The sequence below is a fragment of the Myxocyprinus asiaticus genome, chromosome 36, assembly GCF_019703515.2.
Source record: "Myxocyprinus asiaticus isolate MX2 ecotype Aquarium Trade chromosome 36, UBuf_Myxa_2, whole genome shotgun sequence".
NCBI lineage: Eukaryota > Metazoa > Chordata > Actinopteri > Cypriniformes > Catostomidae > Myxocyprinus > Myxocyprinus asiaticus.
The window spans coordinates 9,832,641-9,858,730 of NC_059379.1; the positions used below are offsets into that span (position 1 = coordinate 9,832,641).

At 40.6% G+C, this 26,090-nt stretch overlaps 1 protein-coding gene across 2 annotated transcripts in view; it reads left to right on the top strand.

Moving 5' to 3' along the window:
- Positions 1-316: 316 nt before the first annotated feature.
- kcnj16a (potassium inwardly rectifying channel subfamily J member 16a) overlaps positions 317-26,090 on the top strand; it is a 32,633-nt gene continuing 6,859 nt past the window's right edge. The window contains exon 1 of one of the 2 annotated variants that reach the window (XM_051673885.1): positions 317-425. The gene's annotated coding sequence lies outside the window, so the exon portion shown is untranslated. Of the gene's footprint in view, positions 426-9,131; positions 9,226-26,090 lie in introns of those variants that run through there. The other variant, XM_051673884.1, reaches the window with a different exon arrangement.

Consider the following 26,090-nt stretch of genomic DNA (forward strand, 5'->3'; position numbering starts at 1 on the left):
AAAAGGGGAGAAAAAAAAAGATCCATCAGTCTCATGCAACTGCCAACATTTTACATTTTTACTTTTTTACAAGATTTACAAGCTTTGTTTTCAAGTGTGTTTCCATTCAATTATAAAAATTTTAGGCTACTCTAAAACACCAAGAAATAAAAAAAGTCATGATATTTTAGATTGGTCACTGGTTACATTAGGAGGGACTTTGAACATTGGATGCACTGGTTTAGCCACTGCAACAGTAACAGTGACTGTGTGTGTGTGTGTGTGTGTGTGTGTGTGTGTGTGGGAACAGGTTTGTTCAGTGTCATTTTGAGTGAGTCTACGGTGGTGGTTTTTCTCTCTCTCTCTTGTACTCACACTTTAACACCTCAACTATCCAGCAGTGGACCACAGCGGCCAGCAGTAAAAGATCATTCTCCAGATACACAGTAAGCAGCATGTTAAAGAAAGTATTACTTTTTTTTGCTAGTTTGGAGTGGCTCAAACAGACTTTTGGCTGTCAGGTTGGAGATGGGGATATCTGAGCAACGGCCAGGTAGAATTAAACTTGAACATTATATATATGTTTGGACAAAACAAATGTTAAAGTCGCCATGAATTCAAAATGAACAATTCTTATTTTCTTTTTGGATGTTGCTGTTTTATTATAAATTATTTTTCCGTGTGCGTTATTTATTTTAATTTTTTTAAATGGTTTGCCCTCTTAATCTTTGATCAAAAACAACAACTTAAAAAAACCACGATGTGCTGTGTGCGTTTGTGGGCTGGTTATGTAGTAACGTTGACAGTTAGATCATTCGGTTCTCAACTTTTGAAAAGCTGGCCAGTGTTGAGATCGCTTCTCAAGTTTTCCCGGTATGCGACTCTGGCATGAACAGCATGGTGTGGGGGGGGGGGGGGGGGGGGGGCTGTAAACTAAAGCCTATTGGCTATTTTAAAAAATGGTCGCTCGACATGTCCCACCCCTAGTTCCTGTTTCAGTAGGAAATATGTCAAAACAGCGAACAACTTCAGTACGACATTAAAATATAAAACTCTTTGAGAAATAAGAAGTTATGTAGGGGACAGTGGTGGCTGGTGTTTTCAAAAGTAGGGAAGTGCAGACTATTGTTTTTGACGTCTGCAATGTTGCACACAAAATCGAGTAATTGAGTGAAATATTAATGTTAAAATAATTATGCTGAAGTCTTGATGTTTGTACCTCACACTCTGAAAATCTGTCAAACTGAAAGATACCCAAAGTTCTGTGAGGTATCCAAAGCAAGCTAGTAATCGCGTTCCGCCACCTAGACCAAAACAAATGGTATTTTAAGTGCACTCGAGAACAATCATTTACTTCTGACTATTTCCAAAAGTGAAAGAGCTAAAAACCACTCAATTTAAGGGCCTGGCAAAGGGCAATGTTTTCAATTTACACAGATAAAAATATTACAAACAGCAGACAGAAATGTTTATTTTCTATGAAGAGTGAATAGACCGTTTGATCAAGCTAATATAACCATGGCGACGGATAAAGGATAAAACACAGGCATTAATAGCATCCTTAATCAAAGCCTCAGTCAAAAACAAACTTACAAGCTCTCATGTTGATAGCAGGTCAATGCATGACTGTATTCTTAAAATTTTCTTGGATTGCAATCTAAAATATGTTGGCAAAACAGTTTGACAGGCTGGTGACATCTTTATGAAGACTTTATAAAGGCTAACAGACTTTTCAGTCTCCTGTTGTCCTGGAGCCATTTAACTCACCAGGAAACACAATCATGTTGATTTTAGTGAAGGATTGAGATGAAGGTAGGAAGGAATGATAGAATAAAGCAGAGGGAGAAAGAAAACAACTGGATATGAAACATAAAATGGAAAAAGCAGATCTGCGATGGAATAAAGCATATGGAGCCAAGCGGTTGGGTCTCCAGGGGCAGGGCTGAGGATGGGTGAAGAAGGGCCAGGGAAAAGTGGCTATTTCCCCTCGCTGTGCTCCATCAGATTAGCATCAATACACAGCCTCATTGGCACTGACATGAGAACACTTATGAAACTGAGAAAAAATGTGAGCCTCCAAACGGTACGGGAGGACCCAAACAAACTCGCAGCCACATTCACAGTGGGTGTGTAAACAACCGTTTGTATGCCTTTTCACTCATGCAAAATATTAACGAATATCAGCTTAAAGGTGCTACATGCGTTTTCTTTTTTTTTTTCTTTTTTTCTTTGATTACCACAAATAAAATCTTTCTACTGACAGACTTCACTGATATAGGTGTACTGAGAAATTGTACCTGTCTCTCTGACAGCCCTAGGCTCTGTAAACAGCAGAAGAGTTCAGAAGAGTCAGGGGTTTGCCTCTCAAACATTTTGCACATTTGGGTTGGCTGACATTGAGTTGGTTGACATGTCTTTGAAGGGGTGGGTTTTGGAGAGAGGGCAGGCTGGTCCACCAGCTAGACCAACTTCAAACTAGTATAAACCAGCCTAGACCAGCATAGGAATTCATGCTGTTCTAATCTGGACTTTTTAGTAGGGACTTTCTTAAGACTATGCACTAATAAGGGCTGTTCACACGGACATGTTTTTGTATCCGTTTGCAACCATTTCCAAATTATTTTTTTTTTATGAAAATATTGCGCTAGGTGGTCATGTTTGACTGATGCACCATGTCCAACTGATTTTGTTTAGCGTCTGCTGAAGCAGTGCCACGTTTCTTTAAGACACCATGTCAAGTAAAAAACAACATCAACTTTTAAAAGTAAAACATTTGTGTTCTGCATCTTGTTGCTCTGTGTCTAGTCTTTTATTTTATTTTTTTTTTTGTTTTTTGCATAAGAATGCATTTGGTTTGAACTAGTGGTGGCCAGTGCTTTTCCAAAGTCGGGAAGCACAGACTTTTGTTTTTGGTATCTTTAATGTTGCTCCTAAAATTTGCTTAAACTACTAAAAAAAAAAAAAAAAAGAAATTTCTTGAAGTAAATAATTAATTGAGCTCAAAACAGGCAAAATATCAGATTATGAAAGCTGAAATTAATATGTTACATCGAGTGTAAATATCAGCGTCTGCATTACCGAGCCACCAAACACTCTGCACTCGACAGCGGTGCTAATTACATTTCATACGCTGTCAGTCACATACATCATGCTTCAATTATCAGACATTTGTTGTGAAGTCCCACCCATTTGAGAGCTCCACCAATCATTATATAGAGAAGCTGTGCTTCTAGGTGGTACAAAAATACATTGATTGAATGCTTTCAAATGCTTTGCAGTGTCTTATAAGCAATCAGATGCAGATCCATTGCAATTACTAAGCGTTCATGAAGCTCCCAGAGAAGCATGCCATCTGGGATGGAGCCGAAACGACATGTTTAGGGCCTCTCGTCCAATGCAAATCGATCTTTTGCACATTTAAATGGTACAGGTATCTGCCATAGACTCCATTGGAGCAAGGCTTCAAAGCACTCAATTGGACTTCTACAGAAATATTCATGTAGAAAAAAGCAGATTACGTTACTTGAACGAAATAATGTGTGATATTTTACACCTTTATTCGCTAAAATAATGAAATGCACAAAAAGTAATATGCAATTTACAGTATATACAGTAGATTATTTGTACATATATTAAACTTGTCATTGCCCCATTTCTGATGAAATCTGTGCTTCTTATGTAGTCTTATAGCAATCACCACTGGTTTGAACAACCCCTTAGTGTAGCTAAACCAAGCTATACTTCATTTTACCTCTTAATTGGAATACATATAATCTCTGCCACAACTTAAAGCCAAACTGCCACAACTTGGGGTTTATCTGCATAAAACCACTTTTAACTTATTTGTAGTGGCATTTGAAAGAAAACATTAGCCCACTGTATTTGGAATGCTACACTAGATGTTATGCAAGGTCCTTCTCTAAAAGCGCAGTCATAAAGTGGTCTGTTTTTCTATTAATAGTTCACATGTGAGACAAACTAATGAACCACAGTGAACCAGTCCTGACACCATTAGAGTGTTCTGTAGACAGGGTGGCCCACAGGGTCCATGCAGTCGCACAATTGTTTGTTTGTTTGTTTGTTTGTTTGTTTGCTGGTTTGCTTGAAAGACGATATTTAAAAGGGGTATGCTTTCTGAACCATTGGATACCAAATACCTTGAATAGACTAACAGACATGCACATTCACACACATTTACTCATTCACACGCACAACCGTTCAAAATCCTTAGGACAGTGAGATAAGTATCATTACTGCGTACCATGCTGACAGAGCAAACTTCATAGAAATTTTAAATAAAGTGTCAGTGTCAAAGATACTTAAAACCTTTACTGGATGAAAACTAAACATTAGATTGCACTGAGCTGCCTAGTGAGCAACCTACGTAGGCAGCATTTTAGAGTAGAAGCGATCCAGATACGAAGTCTGATCGAAGTCATATCGTAATGCTACCTTCTAAGAAATCTACTTTTGGCCAAATTCTCTGGCAGCATTGTTATATACTTTATGGAGAAGGCCATCCAAAAATGTAATGTGAGGAGCTCAGTAAACAAATGACGGACAAAGCTTGAGAATATCAATTACAAATCTACTTATAATATCATTAAATACCAAAAAGTTTTGATAAACAATAGCTCAGTCTAATTAATATGTATTTCACACAGTGTGCTCTGGTTGTATACTGCACATTTTGGCAAATGTAGTTAGTTATCCAGGTACTCTATCCGTATAGCACATTCACATACTGCTCAAAGCATAATACACATATTGCAGAGATAGCATGAATAGTAAGGTAGTATGCCATTCAGAACATAGCCATTGTCTAATTCAGGGGCAACGGTAAAGGGCTTGATTTGCTTAGCACCAACAGGGCCAACAGGTCTAACTAAAGAAAAATAAAGCCCAAAAAATAAAAATAAATCCCTAATTATTGGGAAATTCGATAAAGTCTCATTGGAAGTATGTGTACGATAATTTTAGCCTAACACAGACAAAAACAGTCATGTTGATAGAGATAATGGCAGGAATTGTTTAAGAGTATTTTCAGATTGTGTGGTGGCAGCTTACACCCAGACAAAAGGAAACTGTAAATTAAGTGTAACAATTCTGTTTATAATAATAATAATAAAAACATAAAAGCACATAGAATTTTATACACATGCTGTTTGCCTAAACAGAAAGTGGTTGTATCAAACAATGAACTAAATGTATTTGATTTATTTTAATACAAAAGAAGCACAGACAAATGCACATACTGTACTGTACTCAAGTTTAAGGTGAAAACGGAACCATAACTTCAGCCTTTCCATAATAAATTTGTTTGAATCAGTGTTGATTCTTCAGTGTTCTTGTTAAACTTTATATTGGGAAGGTTCCTACAGTTGAAAATGAAATCTAAACTTGTAGTGGATGTTCGCTTGCTCGCTGTCTCTTTTTTCATCATTTTAGACATGAAAAAAGAGAACTAGTAACCTCAACAAGTTCAAAAGAGGATTTTAATATATCTTGTTTGCAACTACTTTGCAACATCTTTTATAATGTGCTCTTGAAAAAAAAAAGACTTTTGTACAGTATTGTACTGTATGTCAATAACCTGTAATACGCTTCCCTCGTCTCTTTTCAAACCCCAGTGTTTTCTTTCTTCTGTGGTATACATAAGTTATTTTGCTTTTTAAATCATGGGTAGGTTTAGTGTTTGGGTAAGGGGAAAGACTGTATGGTTAGGTTTTTTCAATGGAATAACATGCACAGATGAATCATGTACAATAATACCAGGATTGTGAAATAAATGTATTGAAACAATCCTTTTCAAATACATAAATGATCCAATCAATACATAAAATCAAGCCCCACCACACATTTTTTCTCATTGAATATTCTGTTTCATTTGGAAATACGTCACATTACGGAAGTAAAATGGGTTGGAGACACTGTTTCACTTTCATTTAATTATGCAATTAAAGAGCATTTCAGCAGTTACAACACCATTTAGTTAATTATTCCATGCTACTGAAGAACATTTAGTAAGAGAAACATTAAGACTTTACCAATGTACATTTTCTGGCTAAATATTACATTATATTAAGACTTTCAGTCCTAATGGGATAAATGAGGCTGCATCAGTAAAACTATGCTGGTTTGCAGAACAGACAAGGACCCATATGGCACTGAACTATTGAACGACCCAAATAACTAGAAGATCAATGGTTAACAAAAGACTTTGGTTGGCACAGCAATGGACTGGTCAAAAACACATATATAGCTCCAGCACCCACAGTAATTCAGTTTCTATCGCATCATATCAAACATTATTGAACTGTAATACATTATTGCTGTCTGTATATGTACAAACTGTGGTGACATCTTTACAAAATTATCTTAAGTGGTTCATTATGCGTAACGCAACAGTTCCGAGGTGATATGTCCTCTGTGTGATGCTTAATGTGAGTTAAATTGTCTCCCAAACAGATAAGGTTAAGGCTAATGCTCTATCGAGTCTTAGATCAACAAAACCGACCTCCCTTCCCTTCCCTTCCCTAAACCTTAAACCTAAACCTAACTGATAGTGTCAGAAAAGCAAATGTGAGATGAAAAGCGTAATTGCTGAAACATCAATGTCATTTAGTGCCGCTTCAATGACCCTTTTGGCTCAAGTGATGACTTGCATGCTCTTCAGGACTCTTACCCCTCTTATTCCTTTACATCGCAAGCACAATGCTCTATAAGTTGAGCTGCCGTGCAATCTGATCGCACTCAAATAAGCTTGTAAATGTAGTTGTTATGTAATACAAACGTTAAAATGTATCAACTTACAATTCATTTGCTATCGTAAAAATAGCTTGATTTCATAAGATAGCATTGTGTGCGGAACGCAATGAAAGTTGTGTAAGTGAATAAAATGTATTGTTGTTGTAGCGCCTATAGTGTACGTACAAGGATACAATATAACGAGCCACGTAACAATTATTTTGCTAAAATGTAGGTATAGTAACGTGATTCTATTGAACCCTTTAATGACAAGAGGTGCACTTTTAAGAAATACACATAACCAAATGTAGATGTGCATTTCTGGTTAAAGCATTGACATTTATGGGTCATTTTCATCTGTACTAGAATGGAAAAGTTCCGGTGGCTGAACAGTAATCTCTTGTTTCCATTTCATTAAGTTTGCCTGTAGGCACAAAACAGCAGCAACCTGCCCAAACTCTATTTATAAGTCAGGCTACCCTATTTTTTCTCAAGCCATGGCAAGACAGTGAGACAAATGTCTTGCCTGTCTGAAATGTGAGAAATGGTCTTGTACTTTCAAAGAGTAGACAAGAGTGAGACAAAATGATGTTCCATAGAGAGACTCTATTATTATTATGTCTTGCTCTAAAGTGTTTTAGGTCGCTGGTCTATTCTGAGAAGATCATGGACAGCAAGGAAAAAATGCTACATGCAAATAAAATGCAACTAACCATATAATTGTGCATATTTACAATAGGAAAACTAAAACTAAAATAATTGTTCAAATTTGCAATAGGAAAATAAATGGGCTTATCAACTTTTAAAAACAAGGAGAAAACACTTTCCATTTTTTTTGCTGTTGATGTTAAAGGCAGTGAGTCCAATAAACCTCTAGTAAATACTCTTAGTAAATAAGTGGTTCTGCACCATTTTTAAAAGGATTAATAATGGCTGGGTTTAGAATATCCTGTTCAGATCAGTGATTGTGCCACAGATTGTAAGTTAGCTATAACTCTAGACAACAACAAGCTGTCCAGATACATGCTGTCTGTATTTACAGTGACAACATGTCTTCACTCCCAAGAGCACGCACAAGTTTTATTTAAACTCATCACATATTTGTTACTTTAGGGTAGTTCACAAGGCAAATCTACATTTTTGTTTGTACTTTTAAGTGTAATGACACACATGCATGCAGTGATGTCTGTGAATATTTTCATTCATTCAAGGAAGCATGTGTTAAGAATGAATATTCCGGATTCAATAAAGTTAAGCTCAATCGACAGCATTTGTGGCATAATAAAAATAATAATTGACGTGTCCCTCCTTTTCTTTAAAAAAAAAAAAAGCAGAAATCGAGGTTACAGTGAGGCACTTACAGTGAAAGTGAATGTGGCCAATTTTTTGAGGATTTAAAGGAAGAAAATCTAAGCTTATAATTTTATAAAAGCACTTGCATTAATTCTTCTGTTTAAACATATGTATTATTTGAGCTGTTTAGTTGTTTACATTTTAATTATTACAGTCATTTTAAGGTTTTAGGGTTTGTTGACAATACATCGTCATGGCAACAAAGTTGTAAAATTGGCTATAACTTTACATAGAAAAGGTTAGTGAACGATTCTGTCACACTAAAATCATGTTTACACACATACTGATTACGTCCTGTGGCTATACTTTTGAAAAAGTGAGTATTTTAATGTTCCCACATTCACTTCCATTGTAAGTGCCTCACTGCTTTTTTTTAAAGAAAAGGATTGGCAAGTCAAAATTATTTATTGTGGTAATCAACATTATGCCACAAATGCTGTCGACTGAGTTTAACATATATTGAACCCGGAATATTCCTTTAAAAAATGAGTCTGAAAAAGGTCTTTCGCTATTAATAGCTTACACTATTATACACTTAAATGAGGGCGTTCACATGCAAAACAATCCTCTGATAACAAACAAAAATCAGCTTATTCAAAAAATTAGACAACGCAAGAAAACCGTGTTTACAAGAGATTTGAAATCATCAGATTATTCTCTGCTGTTGACGTCACAAGTGTAAACAGGCATGCGCACACTTGTGCACACTGGTTAAACTGGTAAGAACGCGGGTGAAGGTGTTTACATTCATTGCAAAATAGGGGTATTGGGGAAACTGCGGGTGTCAATCAGTTTATGCTTAAACAGTTTATGAGCTTACCACAATAAAGGAAAACTATTTAAGGCATTTACATAACCTTACATATTGTCAGTTTATTAATCTTCATGTTTATAAAGCATAGTCTTTCACTGACCATCTAAAGCATGTGGGCATGCCATCTGAGGCTGAGATGAAAGTAACTATGGCTCCAAACTTGCTACGCACACACAGCACTTGTGAATCTTGAGCATACAGTAGGTACAGGTGGGCAGGCTCTTTCTCACACACACTCACCTAATCCAGCCTCTGCAGTCAGTGCAGGTTATGTTCAGTCCTTGTCAAAGTATGCCAGATTCTCACAGTGACAGGAACAGAGACAAGAGCAGGTAGGCACCCTCAGCATTCTCAGTCTGTTTATTTATTCACCTGAAATGACAAACAGAGCTGCTTAACTGTAAGAACAATGCAAGCAAATTATGATACCATTATTGTGAACTCAAATTTGATTAAGAATTCTTCAGGGTTGCAAGAAGTTAAGAAAATTCTTGGTTATAATTATAAAGGCTATTGTTACTTTGGGTTGTCTTAAATTAAGGGGTTTCTTGCTACCGGCTGCACAGTCTTTGTAAGCCTGATTGTTAATATTCAGATAATTATTTACTGTAGATTATTCAATATTCAGATTGTTTGTCAATCAGTATAGGGTTTTCAATGCAGATGCTTAAAGCTGATGTGTGCAATTTTTCAAATTTAAACTACCTTCTCATATCCCAGCTTAATATGTAAAGACAATTTGACAAGTAAGTCATTTTGTACACTGATTCACTTGAAAAGTTTAAACAGTGTGACTGTTGTAGTACTATCAAAAGATTGCTCTATATGTTTGAGCATCCTGTCCAGCCTGACACAGCAACACTGACTTAACCAATCGTGTGAATTCAGGGCGGGACTACAACATGATCACATGGGAGCTCGACATGTTGCTACTGAATGTTCCGATACTCAGACATTGAAACGATTCTGCGATTACTGACAAGCGCCATTCCGTTTAACACATCTTTGCATCAATTCAAATGTGTTTACCTTATGGTCCGGTGGAAACCACTAAGCAATTGCGATCACAAAATCAGTGATGGGTGCGGTTCGAAGGTTGCATTTTTACTCAACTGATGATTAAGTTAAGGGCTGGGGTTTGGGTTAGGGTGTATAGTTTGTATCATATACTACTAAAAACCACTGCCAGCAATCTATGTTGTAAAAAGTGCAGTTTTGTGTAGTACAATGATGTTGTACTGCACAATGACAAGCTGTACTGCACTTACAATGCCTTTTAACTGCAGTACTGATATAGTGCAAGTATACCTGCATTCCACACTTGTATAACTGCAGTACATTGCAAAATAATAGCAGTTCAATGAAGTACAATTTCAAATCATTGCAGTACAGCTGTAGTTTGTGTAGTTCACCTGCAGTTCAGTGCAGTTAAACAGCTGTACTGCAGTATAAATGGAGCTTCAATTGCATTTGCAGTTTTCACATTGAACAAAACTGCAGTTCTAAAGAATCTAAACTTAGGCAGTAGAAATTAAAACATGCGATTAATTTACAAAATTTGACATGTTGTTAATTTTTTTAACGTGATTAACATAAATACCAATTTGACATTAGATTCTGGCATTCTATTCTATTCTGTGTGAGATAAACAGTTGTTACAATAGGGCTTAACCTTTGCGATGTAACCAGGGGACCTTACACAGAGACGCACACACCACAAACAAACACACAGTCATGCCGGACTATTTGGATAAAGTATCATTATGAGGGCAGTATTAGTGCTAAAAGTAAAACAAAGCCCTATTTGGATGGTCATTGTTACTCAGGGTGACGTCTGTATAAGAAAATTTGCATGGCTCCTCTGTGATAAAACTCATGCGTTTGGATAACAATTAATTCACAGTGGGGGGCCTGGGTAGCTCAGTGAGTATTGACGCTAACTACCACCCCTGGAGTCGCGAGTTTGATCCAGGGCGTGCTGAGTGACTCCAGCCAGGTCTCCTAAGCAACCAAATTGGCCAGGTTGCTAGGGAGGGTAGAGTCACATGGGGTAACCTCCTCATGGTTGCTATAATGTGGTTCTCGCTCTCAGTGGGGCGCGTGGTGAGTTGTACATGGATGCCGCGGAGAATAGCGTGAAGCCTCCACAGGCGCTATGTCTCCGTGGTAACGCGCTCAACAAGCCATGTGATAAGAGGATTGACAGTCTCAGACGTGGAGGCAACTGAGATTTGTCCTCCGCCACCCAGATTGAGGAGAGTCACTATGCCACCACGAGGACTTAGAGTGCATTGGGAATTGGGCCTTCCAAATTGGGGAGAAAAAGGGGAGAACATTTTTTTTATTCACAGTGAGTTCAGTCATCCCACGAACCCGGATATTTGCGTCTCTTGTTGTCAGTCACATGTAATATTTGTATTAGAGGGTGTACATTTTAGCTGACTTGTTGTTTAGTTCTCCCACTATTCAGCGTGTTGGGTTGGTGCCTACTAGTCATGGATCACATTAATTCAGTTGCACTTTTTTCATATGGTGATAGAAAGAGGAATATTCCTTAGTCCACAAACTGTTTTCTTTGTAATTTGTGAAAATACATTTCAAATATAGGCTATGCAAATATATTTGGATTACGCTAAAGTGTAAATAGAGTGAACACGGAGCACTTTACTCATGCTTTCATTTCTCTTGCGCTGAGATGAGAGTGCATCATCAGTTGCGCACGCTCTCTCTCTCTCCGGCATGCAATCAAACACACACACACACACTCTCTAGGGAGAGAGAAAAGCCCCACATATATCACATACAGTAGGAAAATGTAGGAAATATCGGGAAAAGTTAGATGAGCGCAACCTCTTTTTTTTTTATATTTTTCTTCTACCTAAGTGCTCCCACTTAGTGAGTTAGAGCGGGAATGTAACTTTATTAATGCGAATAATTTCCAACATTTATACACATGCACATTGCTATACATCTTGGCAAATAAGACTATACATATATATAGAGAGAGAGAGAGAGAGAGAGAGAGAGTCATATTTCAGCATTTTCAAAATCTGTGATTAACTATAAAAATCATGTGATTAAATATTTAAACAACATTGCCAATGATGAGTGTTTTTTCATTACAGTACAGCAGTTTAGAGGTAATGTACTGTACTGTGTACTGCATGTACTGTATCACATGTTCATGACACTTGCTCTGATAATTTGTGAAAAAGGATGCCTTTAACTGTTAAAAAATAAAATAAAAAAAATAAATAAAAAACTTATATTTTAATACTTTTATATTTGCAAGTGAATGTTTAATTTAAAATATTGTGTTGCTGATGCTCAGGTGTCTTAATGGCCAGGCACATCTTTAAAAGCTTTTAAACCTTTTTAAACATTTGAATGTCAATAAATTGCTGATTGCTAATAACCCACATTGTGTTTGCAGTCATTGGTCAAGTTTTGAAGAATTTACGGAAGTACAGCAAATGTATTATGTGTATGATCCCAGAATGCAGTTCTAGAGAACAACAGTAGCACAAGTGTGGTAATTTGGATTTTTTTACCGCACTTGTACTGCAGTACTGGAAACTGCAGGAATACTGCAACCAAATTACCACACTTGTACTACAGTACTGGAAACTGCAGGAATACTGCATCCAATTTACCAAACTTGTACTACAGTTAAAAAACTGAAATTATTTTTTGTACGGGTGGAGCCACTCTTAGGACATTTCATCCAAAAACTGTAGCTCACACATGCTCATCCGTTCAACAACACCTCCAGCTTTGGCCAATGGGAGCGGTTTGAATTTTGTCAAGCACTGACCTATTTCAGCTGAAGAACTTTTGACCTACTGTCGCCACTGAGATCAGTCTGAGGACTTTGCGTTTGTCTAACAAATGGCACATGGATGGAGTATTTGGGGAAACCTGTTTGATTTTTGCATTTGCAGTTTTGTGATGCTAGTGGTGCAGAAATGATACACTTCACCTTTAAACTTTTATATTTTGTCCACACCCCATGCCCATTCTATTGGTTATTTACAGTAATTAACATGAGGAGAGATTACAAAGTTGTGTCTAGTGAAAACACTGTCCAAGAGTCCTGTCAGCCCACCTCCCAAAATTAACATTATTCCTTGTTTCCTGTTGCAGTTAGACAAAGATCAAACTAGACATACAGTACAGAATGTGAACTGAGATAAAGGGATGTCTGTTTTTGGGGAGTTAGAGGAAGGGCTTTTCAGGATAACGTTGACACTTGAGCTGCATTAGGGAAGACAAGCCTTGTGCAGCCAGCACAAAATGAGAGCGCAAAATGTGTGAGAGAAACATCTCTGGACTCAAATGGCCTGCAAGTGCAACAACAGCCGCACTTTTTCTTTCTATTTAAAGTGGTAAAAAGAGGTACAAATATCTTTTTCAAACATAATTAGTAAAGCATGTATTAAGAAATTAGGAATTCTGTACAGACAACAATGCGAATTGGTCAACTTTCGTAGACTGCCTTGGAGACTTTTCTTGGAATGTCAAAACAGCTGACAGTGCATAAAACATAATGTTGCGTAAACATTTCAAGCTAATTTGTTTCTACTGACTTAAAACTTACATAATGCTACTGTCAGGTATTCCAGGGACAAGGTAAAGGACCATTAAAAAACATCAACAACTCTGTCTTTGCAGGCAAAGATTAACAGAGCTTAACTAACATAGTACCCATGTTAGTAATAAAGTAACACTTTAAGCTTATTGTAATACAGAAATGTCCTTACAAAGACCTAGGTGATCAGACTACTTACAAGCTATAAAAGCTTAGTCTTCCATGTGTTTTTTTTTTGTTTTTTTTTTGTCTTAAAGGGCTAGTTCACCCAAAAAAGAAAATGTTCTCATCATTTACTCACCCTCATGATATCCCAGGTGTGTATGAATTTCTTTCTTCATCAGAACACATTTGAAGAAAAATAGAAAAATGTCTCAGCTCAGTAGGTCCTTAAAACGCAAGTGATCCGACTTTTGAAGCTCCAAAAAGAACAGATAGTCAGCATAAATGTCATCCTTATGACTCCAGAGGTTAAATTAATGTCTTCTAAAGCAACACAATGCTTTTGGTGTGAAAAAGATAGATATTGAAGTACTTTGTAACTATAAACCATTGCTTCTGGTCAGCAGCGGTACGCACGTGTTACGTAATTGCATTGGCACGTGAGACACTCGAGAACTGAAGCATGTGTGACACACCAGGAAAAGCAGCGCTGTTTACAAGTGAGAAGGAGGAATGCTGTACAGAAGCTTCGTTGGTCTTGGTTTAGATCTGTATTTGTATCTGTTTTTTTAACTCACAATGGTGCGATGTGTGCTTATCCTGGATGTCTCAACCGAGAGAAGAAAGTGAGATTATGTCCGTAACATGCAAATGCGAATACGTCACACAAGAGACAGCGTGAGCTCAGCGTTCTCGTGAAGCTTACTGGAAGCAATGGTTTATAGTTAAAAAGTACTTAAATATTGATCCTTTTCACACCAAAAGTGATCGTATCGCTTTAGAAGACGTTTGGACGATGTTTATGCTGACTGCCTGTTCTTTTTGGAGCTTCAAAGTCTGATCACCATCCACTTGCATTTTAAGGACCTACTGAGCTAAGATATTTTTCTGTTTTTCTTCCAATGTGTTCTGCTGAATGATGAATGATGAATGATGAGAGAATTTTCATTTTTGGGTGAACTATCCCTTTAACCAGCCACTCCACATAACAGTGCATTAAACATCAGATACTATATATTGTGATTCACTGTGATTGTGTCAAATTGCACATTTTCGCATTGAGTGTGGACAGACGTATCATCTGTCTTTGGAGTCTTATTGTATCATGCCTGGTTAGAACATGATGCAAGTCCTCATCATAATTCCCCATCAACTCTGTGGTTAACTACCCACACCATGAATCCAAAAATATCCTGCATGTGACATCCTCCAAGATCTTTGCTCGACATATTTAGGCATTAAAAGCTTTACGTAACATTAAACTTTTGCTAAACAGAGTGCTCCACATGAGCCGGTAATGAAACTGGTAAAACTTTAGCTAAATAAAGTGCCTCAAACTTCCTGGGAACAGAAAAACTGAAGGTCACTATGGGTGAGACAGGGCCCAGGGCAAAGAAGTTCTGCTCCCCACATACAGGGTGGTTTCATGTCACTGAACTTTGTGTAGCTTCATGGATGTTATTTGCTTTAAGTGGGCATGTAATGGTTGTGTAAAGCCCTGGAGCAGTGCAGGAAACAGAAGAGGTAAGCTTGGACTCAGAACATTCCAGAACATTGCCATATGTCCCACATGAGCAGTATATGGATACACGCTTCACCCTTCATGTGAACATGGGTACTAAAATCAGTCTGGGGACAGAGGGACAACCTAAAGTTATTTTCAGAAGAAACTTCATTTCAGAAGACAATACAGTAAATACTTGTCCTGTGCATTGAGTAGCCAATGTTTCAAAAACTTGTGTATGAGTGTTTGTCTATTTATAAATGCATCTTTACACAGCTTCTCTGAGCAGGCACTGTGCCTGCTCAAATTCTGTGTAAAGACGCAATAGGTCCTTTACCACTGGCGGTACTAAAGGCCGTTTTAGGTACTTTTAGTACTTTTCGTCGCTTTCGCACCTAAGGAACTATAGTCCCTCTAAGCCATTTTAGAGGACAATTTTAGCTCCTACTCTAGGGTAGATACAGACTGTGGGACTATGGGAGGTGCTGCAGACTGATTGGTCAAAAGCCTATGATGCACAAAGCATAGAGAAAGGAAAGGAGCTCCACAGTAAACAAACTAGCTGCTAGCCTGCTACTTAGAGGATTACGCAAATTTTACAATTCCTTTACAGAAATAGCATAAAACAAAGTATCCAAAGAGAATCAACCGTATCACATATGTGTTTATGTGTGTATGTGACTTCATCGGGAGACTTCATTGCATCTGTACTGTTTGTACTGTGTGACTATACAGAAAATAAAGTAACTTCTGGATTACTACATCAAATTTTTCCTGGGATGTCAGATATAAATAATCAGATGTTTATCGAGAGTGGGTAATTAAATTTTATTATACACAATATCGTCATTAAATCTAGTTTACACAAGGGAAGTATTGCGCCTGTTACTGCAAGGTTAACTTGCATCAAGACGTCTTTTTTAAGTCAATGAGTGAGTATTTCAGTACAGTAATTTATTTTGAGTCATAAAAGCCTTTATTGTAAAATATCCTTTTGATAAATAGCTTTATAGTGCATTTTCAACATGTTGCCTGCGGAGTTCAGCGTGTGCTGCGTGGTTAAAGAGCACTTTCACCGCCTCGTCTCTCCTCCCACTCCGGCTGCAGCATGCAGCACTGCACATGCCCAGTTTAAACTGTAATCTGAAGACAGAGGCTGTGCCCAAAAACTGAAAATGCTGCCTTCGGAGGTTGTATAAGGATGGATGAAGGTAAGATGTAATAAGGTGCTTCTTATACTGTTCAGAGAAAACAGCCCTAAAAGTGTAGCTCTGATTCCAGGTGTTGCTGATTTTGTTGTTGTTGTGCTATTGAATTACGCATGCAAATAACATCATAAGAAAAATGGTCGATACTACGTGAAGTCACTATGGGGGTTACTTTTGTGAGTGCGAATGCAAGAGGGGAAAAGTCTCCTTGGGTGTGCTATTCCTCTTAAGAGTTCGCATCTAGAAAGTTACTAAGGGATAAGTACCGGGACTGTAGGTGGGAAAGGGCCTAATTCCGCATAAAAGCCAGACTAAATAATGCCTGCTCTGACCCACCTCAGCCCCTAGTATTAAAGGCAGTTCTGATAAATAAAATGCAGCATCAGGGCAGCCTTAAACTTTATTGCTGTCATGTCATATCTTTCATAATTTATTGTTTGTGATTTGGTAATATATTGTCATCCCTTACTTGACCATGCAATGCCACTATTTGGTGCCAGTGGTCTGTGCAGTAAATTGAGGGAATGTTTATGCCAAAACATGATTTGCTCTTCTTGAGACATTGGTATTGTTCGCTTCTGAACTTGACCCCACATTAAAAACTTTGTGAAATTATGTGACTGTACATTAAGATTCTTGAGTTTCATCTAACAGCATTTTTCTGCGTGTAAAAGTAATGAATAAACTACAGGCCCTGCGGCAACCCTGTCATACAATGCACCCTCTTAAGAGCATTTAGGCTTGTCTACCACTACTTTGATACGATGACCCAGACTCAGGAGACTCTCAGATTTAAATCTATTAGGACTTAATACATTTTAAGGCCCAGAGCTGTAAAAAAATAAAATAATAATCAGCAGCGAGTTGGTCCTAATTAACTGTCTAAAGAGACCATTGACCCTCCTTGTGAGACACAGTTAAGGGTTTATGAACTGTCATCTTTATTAAGAAATATTAGGCATGACTGGAAAGTGATTATATGTGCAATTAAGAATTTTCATGATACAGTGACTTAATTTGGTGGCAGGCTAGAAACAGGCTATAAAACTCATAGGTCAGTAACTATGCTTATCACTAACTGTAAATCAAGGGCTCAGTAAAATTAATTCAGTTTACATGTTTTATGGTTGATAGTTTGGGCAAATACACATTCACCTAAATCTAAATTGTACTTTCATCCATTTGATTCTGCTTAGGTGGTTACATATTCATGCGCAGTTGTTACATTGAAAAATGTGATTTATGTTATTTACAATGCTTAGGTAGCACTGTAGCACTTTGTTTTAAACTTCTAACGGGCAGACCCAGATCTAATTGCTTAACATACACTATCAGATTCAAGGTTAGTTTTGTAGACAGTTTGAGCCTTGGGTGTGCCAAATTTTTTTTCTAAACTTTATACTTTTTTTTTTTTTTTTTTTAAGAAATGTACTGTAATATTCAAGTTTGACAACCTCCAATAGACTTACACTGACAGAATGTTCAGCATTCCCAGTCTAACCAACAGCAATGATGTCACCATATTATTTGCATTCTTCTTTGAATTCTAAATTGGTCTTGTCCTCCTTGCATGCATTTAAAGGAATATTCTGGGTTCAATACAAATTAAGATCAATCGACAGCATTTGGGCATAATGTTGATTACCACAAAAAATTTATTTGACTCATCCCTCTTTCTCTTTAAAAAAATAAAAAAATAAATAAAAAATAGATTGCAGTGAGGCACTTACAATGGAAGTGAATGAAGCCAATTTTTGGAGGGATTAAAGGCAGAAATGGGAAGTTTATAATTTTATAAAATCACTAAAACAAGCTGTAAAGTTGTTTAAATTGTAGTTTTTACAGACATTTTAGGATTTTGTAACATGTTCTCACTCCCAAGGTGTCAAATATTGCCATTAGTACAAGAGCTGCGCGCCTCAACAGGTGGACGCCAAAAGCAGCTTTTGGTGTCAATTTCTGACACATCCGGCAAGTGTATTGCTTTCAGTGAGAAACGTTTCATAATGGTGAAATTATATGTTGAGGTATAGTTTTGTCATTCTGACATGATATGTTGGGGTATGATTTTCATTTAACATTTATTAGTTTGCAGTGTTTAAAATATTTAGTCTGTTGTTTTCAGTTTTTATTCCACGATCATGTTCACCCGGCATCCGGCGTAACATCCCGCACTTTACTCGTTCTAACATGTTCAAAAATTGCCACTCCAAGAAGCGTTATGACACAGGCTTGACTTCAGTGTGGCTCGTGACCGATTATGAAAAGCTTAAGTTCGGATGTATCCGGTACAATCAGGATGACACTGCCTTCATGGAGGGGGAAGATTTTCAGCAAATAAAACCTACAGTTTCACTCTGTTCTTCACCCATATCTATTGTATGGTTTGGAATATTATTATAGTGCTTCTGTATATTTAAAAAATAGATATGTATTATGACTGTATTTTATCTGCTTGTTACGTCTTTTATATTTGTTAAGAATTGGTTAGGGTTAGGCATGATTTTGGGATTGGGTGTTTGAAATTATCTTTAAAATAGGGTAATGTAAATCAAATTATTGTTACTACATTTTCCTAAGTATTATAATGTTGATAATTGTTTAGGTTTAGGAACGGATTTGGGTTAGGGGATCTAAAATAACACTATGTAACACAATTCCATTATTTCCTAATTGCTTATGCCTCAAAAGTATAGAAAATGGCTATTATTCCCCACAGACTTTGCTTTTGTGACCAGGACAGCGATATTTTGAAATGTACCTATTTCCAATGAGAAAACAGGCAAATTTGTGTCTTTTTGTTCACATAAAGTCAGAAAAAAACAACAACATATGAATCCAAATTAACATGTATTTATACTAAAGTAATACAAAAATGACTACAAAAGATTTAGAAGTGAGTAGTTTTTCGAGATTTACGATTATACTGTAAATCACTTTCACGAATCAGCCCCCAAATGTACTCATCATACTTAAGGCATCCAGCAAGGTCTTGATACTGTTGTAATCCTCTTTGAGGTGCACCGAGTGAGCCAGGGGAAGAGATGGGTACTTCTTACTATTATGGAGCAGCATGGCTTTGAGGATCCTGGATGAGCTGTCAATGAAGAGGCACCACTCATTCTGGTTACAGGCGATTCTGATTGCCTTGAACAGACTGATCACATTGTGGCAGAAGCAGAGCCCATCTTGACGGGTGAAGAAGCTGGAAGAAGGTTGGTGATGCTTCCTCTGATCTGCGACTTGCACAATTTCATCCAACAAGTTCCACTGCTTGAGCCTAGATGTCAAAAACTCGGCACTGGACTTGGTGAGACCAAGATCTCTAATCAAGCCATTGAGGTCTTTTTGGTTGGGGTAGTATGGGTTTCTCTCCTCAGCTCCACCTCTGAAATTGTCATCTGGATCGACAACGTCTTCCTCGCTCTCTGACTTGCTGCTCTCTTCTAAAGATGGCTGCTCTCTCTCTCCGAAGGAGTGGGTACGGGGAGCTCGTGGCAGTGTGGCACCGGGGCAATGGATGAAGGAAGGTCTGTATATGTGATAGCAGGTGCATTCTTGCCAGTCCGACGTTTGGAAGGGTCCACAATGCAGAAGTAGCAGTTGCTTGAGTGGTCAGTGGGTTCCCACCAAATTCTTGGGATAGCAAACTTCATGGCTCTTTTTTCCCCTCTGTACCATCCTACAAAAATACATTTATTTCACCCATGACTAATGTGTAAGAGATTCTCACAACATTTTTCATATATGATATATTTTTCAATAACATCAAAAATTGTAAAACATTTTAAAATTAAAAACTTTTACAATTTTAAAAATTAACAAATTTTATAACATAAAATTCCGAGCAACAATTGTCCATCTTACCTTCCAGAGTTTTTTTGTAGTGCTTGCAGGTGAAATGAGGTACCCAGGGTTTGTCTTGATCCCTGACAGGCATGCTGAAATATGCCTTGTAGACCTCACACATCTTAGCAGATGCTTCTACGGAGTATTTTTTCGCTCCTATCTTGATAAATTTGCCGCAGACATAGCAAAATGCGTCTGCCAGATGCTTGCACCCTCTTGATGCCATCTCAGAAAAATGCAGATATGTATCACTTAGGCAGCTGGTACTAAACTGAACTGGTGGGCTTAAGGTCCCTGTATTTATATTACTGGAAAGTTCTAGAAAGTTCTAGAAGTTACTCCAAGTTTACTCAGCACTGAATCTATCTGGAATGTTCTGGAAAATAGGTAAAAAGTAATACTGTCCTGGTCACAAAAGCAAAGTTTGTGGGGAATAATAGCCATTTTCTATACTTTTGAGGCATAAGCAATTAGGAAATTACACTTACTACCCAGGAACCAAAAACAAAAAACATTTTGGTTACTTTTGTAACCTCCGTTCCCTGATGGAGGGAACAAGATGTTGTGTCGATGTAGTAACACTAGGGGTCACTCTTGGGAGCCCTAAACACCTCTGATCTTTGAGAAAAGGCCAATGGGAATCGGCGAGTGGAATTTACATGCCACTCCCCCGGACATTCGGGTATAAAAGGAGCTGGCTCGCAACCACTCATTCAGGTTTTGTGCTGAGGAGCCGAATGAAAGTCCCGACTATTTCAGTGGGTAGTTCAGTGTTGTGGCAGGAGGGACACAACGTCTCATTCCCTCCATCAGGGAATGGAGGTTACGAAAGTAACAGGTAGACCGCTGTGTGCCTCGTAGTCAGCACACCTGGCCGTCACATAACCTCCCCCAATGCTCCTACGAGCATCGAACGGTCCCCTGCACCTCGGGGACAAGTTGACTGCCCAAAAAATGGGGACAGGCTAGCCCAGCCGTGGCCTCTTCTCCTCTTTTTTCTCCCCAAAAAGAGTGGAAAACATTTATCTACTGGGGGCAATAAGTGTCCACGTCGGGGGGGGGTGTCACTCCCAAGGGGAAGACACCGCGGAGACCACACCCTACCCAAAGGGAGGGTAGTGAGTGGAAATACATCACATGGTCTTATCAAGTCATACCGGCAGTGTCGTATGTGGAGAGGTCCCAGTGGTAGGTCCTACCCAGGGGTGAGGAGCTCTACAAACATGGCGACCAGGGGGCAGAGGGGCCTCTGCCCAAGGAAGACACAGGTTCACCAACGGGGGAACCGTCTCACGGAAGATACATCACACGGGATTACAAACGGGTAACCAGCGCATGTGGAGCACCTACCCCAGTACAGGGCCAAATTAGCACATGCACTGGGCTGGCAACGAGTTTCTCCGCAAACTCACAGGGCCACAGGGCTAAGGAGGAAGGACATCCAGGGTCCACGACTTCGTCAAAACAACTGGGGGTAAAAAGTGCACATCTTCACCTCCGGGAGGAGAAAGGCACTATAAGCAAGCAGTACACCCGGCCAGCTGTCCCGCAACTTACCTGCTCATACCTGAAAATACACAGGATGAGACCGGCTCAACCTGGAGATTGCAGAACCTCACAAAGGTATTGGGTGTTGCCCAGCCCGCTGCTCTGCAGATGTCTGCTAAAGAGGCACCATTAGTCAGATCCCAGGACGCCGCCACACTCCTAGCCAAGTGTGCTCGTAGCCCTAATGGGGGGCGGCACGTCCTGGGCATGGTATGCCAAAGCAATGACGTTAATGACCCAGTGAGCGATCCTCTGTTTGGAGACAGCGCTCCCTTTCCGCTGTCCACCAAAGCAGACAAAGAGCTGCTCGGAGCATCTAAAGTTCTGTGTGCGATCCAAGTAGATGTGTAAAGCATGCACCGGACACAGCAATGCCAAGGTTGGGTCTGCCTCCTCCTGGGGCAGTGTTTGCAGGTTCACCACCTGATCCCTAAATGGGATTGTGGGAACCTTGGGCAAATAGCCCGGTCGGGGTCTCAGGACCATGTGAGAGTATCCTGGACCAAACTCCAGGCATGTGTCGCTGACAGAGAACACCTGCAGGTCCCCTACCCTCTTGATGGAGGTGAGCACAGTATTCAAAGAGAGTGCCTTTCGCTCAACTGACTCCAAGGGCTCAAACGAGCCTCCCCGCAGGCCCCGTAGGACCACGGAGAGATCCCATGAGGGAATGAGGCGCAGTCTGGGAGGGTTCAGCCTCCTTGTGCCTCTAAGGAACCCGATAATCAGGTTGTGCTTCCCAAGATACTTACCGTTGACTGCATTGTGGTGCACCACTATAGCGGCCACGTACACCTTCAAGGTGGAGGGGCACAGCCGCCCCTCCAGCCTCACCTGCAGGAAGGAAAGTACTGACCCGACTGCGCATCTCTGGTGGTCTTTGCATTGGGAATAACACCACTTAGCGAACAGGCACACTTCAAAGCATAAAGGCGCCTCATAGAGGGAGCCCTGGCCTGAGTAATCGTGTCTACCACCATGGGCAGTAGGCCACTTAGGTCTTCCGTGTCCCATCCAAGGGCCAGACGTGGAGGTTCCAGATGTCTGGTCGCGGGTGCCAGATGGTGCCCCGTTCCTGAGAAAGAAGGTCCTTCCTCAGGGGAATTCACTGGGGGGGAGGAGGGGGGGCTGTTGCGAGGAGCGTGAGGTCCGAGAACCAAGTCTGGGTGGGCCAGTAAGGTGCTACTAAGATGACCTGCTCCTCGTCCTCCCTGACCTTGCACAGCGTCAAGTAGGCTCACTGGGGGGAACGCATACTTGCGTAGCCCCCGGGGCCAGCTGTGTGCCAGCACATCTGTGCCGAGGGGAGCCTCGGTCAGGGCATACCAGAGCGGGCAGTGGGAGGATTCTGTGAAGCGAACAGTTCTACCTGCGCTTGACTGAATCGACTCCAAATCAGCTGGACCACCTGGGTGTGGAGTCTCCACTCTCCCCTGAGCGTGACCTGCTGCAACAGCGCATCCGCCATGGGATGTGAGTGGCCCGCAATGACTTGAGCCACTGCTGACTCCAGAGGAGGAGACGGCAGACGAGTTGTGACATGCGACGAGAGCGCACGCCACCTTGGCAGTTGATGTACGCTTCCGTCGCCATGTTGACCGTCCGGACCAACACGTGCTTGTCCTGGATCAATGGCCGAAGTCTCCGCAGGGTGAGCAATACTGCCAGCAACTCGAGGCAGTTGATATGCCAAAGCAGTTGTGGGCCTGTCCAAGAGCCGGCGACTGCGTGCCCACTGCACACGGCGCTCCAGCCTGACTTGGAGGCATCTGTTGTGACGACAACTCACCTGGAGACCTGCTCTTGGGGAACCCCTGCCCGTAGATATGCCAGGTCTGTCCAAGGGATGAACAAACAGCGACAGATAGGCATGATGCCCACACGACGTGCCCCATGGCACCATGCCCACCTCGGGACTCGAGTCCGAAGCCAGTGCTGAAGTGGTTTTATATGCATCAACCCGAGCGGCGTGACCACCGCTGAGGATACCATATGCCCCAGGAGCCTCTGAAATTGCTTCAGTGGGACCGCCGTTCTCCACCTGAACGAATTCAGGCAGTTCAGCACCGACTGCACGCGCTCGTTCGTGAGGCGCACTATCATCAAGACTGAGTCTAACTCCAACCCGAAAAAAGAGATGCTCTGAACCGGGGAGAGCTTGCACTTTTCCCAGTTCACCCGAAGCCCCAGACGGCTGAGGTGCCTGAGCACCAGATCCCTGTGTGCACACAACAGATCCTGAGAGTGAGCTAGGATTAGCCAGTCATCGAGATAGTTGAGGATGCGGATGCCCACTTCCCTTAGCGGGGCAAGGGCTGCCTCTGCAACTTTCGTGAAGATGCGAGGGGACAGGGACAAACCGAAGGGTATGACCTTGTACTGGTACGCCCGGCCCTCGAAAGCAAACCGTAGGAAGGGCCTGTGTCGAGGCAAAACCAAGACGTGGAAGTACATGTCCTTCAGGTCTACCGCCATGAACCAATCTTGATGCCGAATGCTTGTCAAAATGCGTCTCTGCATCAGCATCTTGAATGGGAGTCTGTGCAAGGCCTGGTTCAGTACTCGCAGGTCCAAGATTGGCCGCAACCCACCGCCTTTCTTCGGTACGATGAAGTAGGGGCTGTAGAACCCCTTCTTCATCTCGGCTGGAGGGACAGGCACTATCGCGTGCTTCTGCAGAAGGGTCGCGATTTCCGCGCGCAGGGCAGCAGCGTTCTCGCCCTTCACCGGGGTGAAGTGGACGCCGTTGAACCTGGGCGGATGCCTGGCGAACTGAATCGCATAGCCGAGTCGGACGGTCCGGGTCAGCCACCGCAACGGGTTGGAGAGCGCAAGCCACACCTCCAAACTCCGGGCGAGGGGGACCAAGGGGACAATCACATCGGACATACCGGCGGAAGGGGCCTCGCGGTGGGGTGGAGCCTGAGGTGCCACGTTGAGGGGGCTCAAGCCCCAAACCCATGGCCATGCTGAGTCTGGGGACGTCGAAGCACTTACCTGGCTCCGGATACCCATCATAGGGCTGGTCAGGGAGGGGGGAGGAGTGAAGTCGTCCCCATAGTCCATCAAAACCGCCCTGGCGTGGGTGTGTTCAGGGAAGAATATACTCTTTTAATCTGTCGAAGCATCCAGGGGCGTTCTCTGCACTCCACTGGTGCGAGAGGGGAGAAGCCGCTGTAATGCGCCGTAAATCCAATAGCTTGTAGAGGTGAATGAGACAGTGAGGGAATTCAGCTCAGTAAATACACAACCGTTCATCTCCGAAGAGAAAATCTGAATGAGTGGTTGCGAGCCATTTCCTTTTATACCCATATGTCCGGGGTAGTGGCATGCAAATTCCACTTGCCAATTGCCATTGGCCTTTTCTCAAAGATCAGAGGAGTTTGGAGCTCCCAAGAGTGACCCCTAGTGTCACTACATTGACATAACGTCGAGTGAGTGACAGATAGGGAAAAATTGTTACACGGTGTAATCGGTATGATTGTATAATGTAGCCAGACTGCTATATTTGTAAGTAAAATAAAACATATTGTGGTTAAACACATGCAATACTATCCAAAAATATAAAGTGATGCCTTCCTTTGAGAGTGCCCCTTGGCTTACCTGCCATGTGCGTCGGAAACGGATGCTAGAAGGTTCTCTCGGCATTGCGCTGTAGGTTGACGCACTGGGCTCTTGCACAGGTGGGAGTATTTGATGCCTTGGAAATGAGACCGTGTTGGGTTTTAGGGTTGGTGCTTACGTCTTGTGGCTATACTTTTGAAACAATGAGTATTTTAACTTTTACGGATAGGCCCCATTTACTTCCATTGTAAGGGTCTTAATGTAACCCATGATTTTTGCTTTTTTTTAAGAAAAGGAGGGACAAGTTTAAATTAATTTTTGTGGAAATCATCTTTATGCCACAAATGCTGTCGATGGAGCTAAACTTGTGTTGAACTCGAAATATTCCTTTAACCATCTACAGTATAGCCGCCTTTATACTGCGCAGTGACTGTGTTGTTTCTTGTGCACAGCTGACAGAAAACAGACGCATGATGAGTGTCATGACAACGGCAAATTGGCTCTTATGCAGCATTTAATTTACACAGAATCAAAGCCTAAAACCTAAACTTACCTAAACAAGAACTACCATTTCCTTCAGTAAATACAAATCTAATTTATTTGAGCAAGGCTGTAAAACACCAAATTGAGCTGTTAAGGATTAAAGAAATAATATGAATCTATAGTAAATAGTGAAAATTGATTTTGGATAATTGTAATTGTATAAAATAAAGGCAATATCAAACAAATATTCAATGTCGACAAAGACAAAGGGCCTCTTCCCTTGTGTTTCTA